This window comes from Arvicola amphibius, chromosome 7 (assembly GCF_903992535.2).
Source record: "Arvicola amphibius chromosome 7, mArvAmp1.2, whole genome shotgun sequence".
Lineage (NCBI taxonomy): Eukaryota > Metazoa > Chordata > Mammalia > Rodentia > Cricetidae > Arvicola > Arvicola amphibius.
In genome coordinates this window covers 29473916-29479915 of record NC_052053.1, presented here as the reverse complement: position 1 = coordinate 29479915, position 6000 = coordinate 29473916, and positions in this window count along the sequence as shown.

The window sequence follows — 6000 nt, the reverse complement described above, 5'->3', positions numbered from 1 at the left end:
GTTTTGGTTTTGTTGAGATGGCACCTCTGATAGCCCAAGGTAGCCTCAGGCTTACTTTGCAGCCAAGCATAACCTTCAACTCTTGACCTTCCTGCTCGGCTTTCCAAGTGTTGGAAGTACAGGAATGCACCAAATGCTTGAAAAATAATACTGGGTACTGAACTCAGGGCTTTGAGCATGCTAATCAAGCATGCTATTTGCCCCATAGTTTCCTTAAGACTTCCTCAGTGGGGGCTGGAGAGATGGCTCACAGGTTAAGAGCATTGCCTGCTCTTACAAAGGTCCTGAGTTCAATTCCCAGCAACCACATGGTGGCTCACAACCATCTGCAATGAGGTCTGGTGCCCTCTTCTGGCCTTCAGGCATACACACAGACAGAATATTGTATCCATAATAAATAAATAAATATTTTAAAAAAAAGACTTCCTCAGTAAAGGATTTGTTTGCCTCAGTCAGTACTGTTGGTAAAAGCACAATTTATTGACTGGGAATGGCAGAAGCAATTTTAATGCCATTTATTCATTACTAATGCCAAAGATGTCCTGAACTCATATATCCTGCATTATTGTCATTCTGCATATCTATCTAATTTAATGACCTGCTTGGCTACACTTTGCCAAGCTTGAGTTCTTTAATGTTATTTGCATAAATTCTATAGTATTAAGGCTTGAAACTTGTCAGGTAATGGGGACTCATGCCTTTAATCCCAGAGGCAGAGTCAGGCAAATCTCTGAGTTTGAAGCCAACTGGTCTACAGAGTGAGTTCCAGGCCAGCCAGGATGACACAGAAAAACCCTGTATCAAAAAACCAAAACAATAATAATATTTTTAATTGAAGCTACAAAGGAATTGTTAGGAATCGGTTGGACCCTGAATTTTAAACCTTCTGATGTTGTTATAAAGCATGTTTATCTCTTCTTGCCAATAGTTCAAGAAAATATGCTTAAATGTTGCTAAAGGCCATGTATGTGTGCACGCACTTTAATGCCAAAAGCTTGTCACTTGTGCACAATTTCCAGAAGATCTCTCTGGTAGGATTGGTTCACCTTGCTGACTGCTGCAGGGTGAAAATGGTCCAGGGCAGCAATTCTCAACCTGTGGGGCATGACCCCCTTGGGGTCCCATATCAGATACTTAAATTATGATTCATAAAAGTAGCAAAGTTACAGTTATGAAGTAGCAATAAAATAATTTTATGGTTCGGGGTCAGCACAAGAAGAGTAATTGTAATAAAGGGTCGCAGCATTTGGAGGGTTGAGAACTACTGGTCTAGAGAGAGGGAAGGGCAGAAGCAGAGATGCTGACAAGTGCTCTAGAACAGTGGTAACCACACTTGAAGGCACATTGTATTTAGACTTTACTTGAATACAGTAATGTTTCCTTTCCTTTAAGTAACATGATTTCTAGATCTACCTTTTTCTTTCTTTCTTTCTTTCTTTCTTTCTTTCTTTCTTTCTTTCTTCCTTCCTTCTTTCCTTCCTTCTTTCTTTCTTTCTTTCTTTCTTTCTTTTTTTTTTTCTTTTGTTTTTATTCCCTTTTCTACCCCTTGATTCCTGGACCTATGTTTCCTGGCTATTGCAGAACCTGTACTATATATCGGATGCTGACACAAAACATATATTGACTTCTGGAGAACCCTACCCACACCCTCCAGACTGCTACCACCTAATTGGAACTGTAACTGTGTCTTCAAATGACATTTTATCCTTCTATCAGCCCAGCTGCTTCAGGATGATGGGGAACATGGTAAGACCAGTGGATTATATGATCATGGACCCACTGTCATATTTCTCTAACTGTGAAATAAATTCCTTGGTTTGAAGCAATAGTGTGTGGAATATATGATGATGGATAAGGCATTCTATAAGTCCATAGATGGTGATGTTGGCAGAAGCATTATGTGCAGAAAATGCAAATCCATAACCAGAATAAATATCTGCTCCAGTAAGGACAAAATATTCTTTCCATGGAGGAAGTAGTCCAATGTGGTCAACCTGCTACCAAGTCATTGGCTGGTCACCCTGGGGAATGGTGCCTTATCTGGGGTTAAGAGTTGGTCTCTGCTGTTGGCAGATCTGGCACTCAGCAGCAGCTGTAGTTAGGTCAGCCTTGGCAAGTGGAAGGCCATTGTTGTTAAGCCCATGCATCATGCCTATCTCTGCCACCATGGCCACTTTGCTTATGAGTCTGCTGAGCAATGACAGGAATAGCAAGGAAAGCGGTAGACCGTCCACAGAATGGGTCCTCCTACCTACTTGATTACTGAACTTCTCCTAAAGTAAAATTATCTTTTGGTGAGCATTTACATTGGGACATAAGTATCTTCACATCCTTTGCCCATGTGGAGAGATATACCTATATACTTCTTCCCCAGATGTCTTTCTCACCACTATTCCAATTATGCTCTTCCCAAGTCCCTGGTCCATTGATTGCAGCCCTGAATCAGTGAACAATTGCACATATGCCGTTTCTCCTTCCACACAAAATGTAACTGCATGTGTACCATCAGAAGTTCTGCCCACTGTGGAGATTTCTTTTGTCTTTTGTCCCTGAAAGGCACTGTAATACTGCAGCTGTCTACTTCTGGGTGATGCCTGTGTAACATTCAGAGCCATCAGTAAACCAGGCCCTAGTCTTCTCTTCCTCAGTCAGCCAATCACAGGTCACATCCCATGAGAATACGGGTGCATGCTTGGCAGCAGAGGGCATTAGTTCTTTTTTCATGTTTTAATTTTTTAATTTCCTATTTTTTAAACAAAAACAAAACAAAACAAATTAAGATATAATCAGAAAAACCAAAAATCATCACAGAGAAGTTGGACAAGGCAAACCAACAGAAGGAAGCCCCAGAAGAAGCCCCAGAAGCCCCAGAAGCCCCAGGAGAAGCCACAAGAATCAGAGACCCACTCAAACACACACACACACACACACACACACACACACACAGGAGTCCCATAAAGGTACTACACTGAAAGCTGAAATATACATGGACCTGGTGCAGACCTGTGTAGGCTCTGTGATTGCTGCTGCAGTCTCTGTGAGTTCATATGAGCTTTGCTCAGTTGATTCAGAGGGCCTTGTTCTCCTGGTGTTTCCATCCCCTCTGTCTCCATCGCTCCTTCTGCCTCCTCTTCTGCTGGATTCCCTGAGCCACGGGTGGAGGGATTTGATGGCAACATCTCATTTAGAGCTGTGTTCCAAGATCTCTCCCTCTTCATAATGTCTGGCTATGCTATGCGTCTCTCTATTTGTTCTTACCTGCTGTAGGAGGAAACCTCTCTGGCGATGGCTAAGAGTATAGCAGAATATCATCAGGGGTCACTTTATTGATTTTGTTTTTGTTTTGTTTTTTTAGGCTAGTAGTGTTTGGTTTTGCCCTTCCTCTCTGGACTATTTTGTCTCTGGTTCTTGGTCATCCAAGAGGTATCTGGTGTGGGTGCCATCTCTTAGATTAGGTTTTCAGTCAAATCAGACATGGGCTGGCTACTCCCCCAAGCTATGTGCCACCATTGCCCTAGCATATTTTACAGGCAGGACAGATTGTAGACCAAAGGGTTTGTGGCTGGATTGATGTCCATGCTTCTCTTTTGGTAGCCTGCAGAGTACCTTCCTGTACCAAAGACACTAGAACGAGGAAGGGGGTGGAGGTTCTATGTAGGCACTACATTATCTCTCCATGTTCATGAGTTGTAAGGGTGTTATCTTCAGCAAAAGGGACTTGTTTTTTATATGCTAGAGCTACATATTGTCTTGCCAATAGCCCAGGTTTTTTTGAGGATTTCCATGGGACCCCTTTGGTCAACCACTTAATTAGATATAACCCAGTCCTAGTAATGGAAGCCTAGTTGGGTGACAAGAGATGACCAGTTGGGGCCCCATCTCCCTCATTATTTGCAGATTTCACTAGGAATTGCATTCATATATTTTAGGGAGTTTCTACTGTACTACGTTTCCCCACCTTCCTCAAATGCCCCTCAATTCTGTCTCTCACCGCATTCCATCCCTCAGTCCCTCATCCTCATGTCCGCCTGATCCTCCCATCCCCCCAGCCCCCTCCCCAGTTCACCCACAAAACATTCTATTTCCCCCATCAGGAATATTTATGTGTTTTTTTCTAGTTCCTTCCTCTATGCCTAACCTCTTTGGATCTATAGGTTATAACTTTGTTATCATTTATCTAACAGCTAATATCTACATATAAATATATACCATATTTATTTTTCTGGGTCTGGGTTACATCAGGATATCTTTTTTCTAGTTCCATCCATTTTTCTGCAATGATGTCAATTTTTTTTTAAAACAATACTCCATTGTGTAAATGTACCACATTTTCTTTATCCATTCTTCTATTGAGAGAGTCAGACTGATTCCAATTTCTGGCTATTATGAATAGAGCATCAATAAACATGGCTGAGCAAGTGTCCTAGTGGTAGGATGAATTGTACTTTGGGTATATGCCCAGAGTGGTATAGCTAGGTCTTGAGGTAGATTGAATCCCAAACCCATATTGATTTTCATAGTGTCTATACAAGTTTACCCTCTCACCAGTGATGGAGGAGTGTTCTACTTGCTCCCCATCCTCTCCAGCATGAATGAACTGGCACTTATTTTCCTGATCTTAGCCATTCTGACAGGGTAAGAGGAAAGCACCATGCAAGCACTCTAACATCGAGCTATATCCTTAACCCCCATGATTTAACCATAATGAAGAGTGAAATCATGTTTGCAGGAAGATGGGTAGAACTAGAGACCTTCCTGTAACATGAAGCCAGACTCAGAAAAACAAGTATCAAGTTTTTGTTTTTGTTTTTTTGTACAGAATCCAGACTTACGGAGAGGAGAAAAATTTATGAGACTAGAAAGGTACCTCTTTGGGGACAGTGGAAAGCAGGAAAGGGACAGGAAGAGGCAATGGGGCCTGGATAGAATCAAATTACATTACACACATGTATAAAATGACATAAGTTATTTTATATAATTACTGTATACCAATAAACTTTAGAAAATTAAACTGGGCATGATTGCTCAGCTTTCTGATCTCAGCTACTAAGGAGGCTGAGGTGAGAGGATCACAAGTTTAAGGTCAGCTTGGGTCACTGATTGATCAAACCCTGCCTGCCTCAAAATAAAATGCTTTAAAAGGGTTAGAAGTATTGAACACTTGCAATCCTAGCTTTTTTTTTTTTTTTTTTTTTTGTCTGAGGAAGAAGAATGGAATTCAAGGCCAATCTGGCTTTATAATGAGTACAAGTCAGTCAGGGCTACACAGATCTATGTCAAAAAACAAAAGAATAGCTGGGTGGTGATGGTGCACACCCTTAACCCCAGCACTCCAGAGGCAGAGGCAGGCGAGTCTCTGTAAGTTTGAGGCCAGCCTGGTCTCCAGGGTGACAGCCAGGGCTGTTACACAGAGAAACCCTCTCTTGGAAACAAATACGATATGGCATTTATATTAACACGTGTTTGGCCTTTTCTCTGTGAGTGTGTGTGGGGGGCAGACAGAGGGATTGAGAGAAGGTCTCATGTGGCTCAGGCTGTTCTAGAACCAAGTATGTACGAGGATGGCCTTGAACTCCTGATTCTCCTGCCTCTACTTCCACTAGAATCACAGACAAATAGCTCATTCCTGTCCCCCACCTACTGCTATAGTGCATATGTGCCACTCCACCCAGATCTGAACTCCAGTCCTCACGATTATTGAGGATGCACTTTATCCATGAAGCTACCTTCCAGCCCAAAAAAAAAATACTCTTAATCTGACAATCAAAAAAGACTGACCCCCAACACAACAACACAGTCCTGTAATTCTAGCGCTCAAGAGATGGAGGCAGGAGATTGAGGCTAGCCCAGGATACATGATGAGACCCCATCAAAATAATGCTTACTATTATTACCCATCCGCCTTCCTAGGCATGAGGACTTCAGTTCATCCTCTTAAGTTTGTTCTTTCAGAAGGCCCAACATCTAATAAAACACTGTTTTTCTTCTTTTCCGATTATT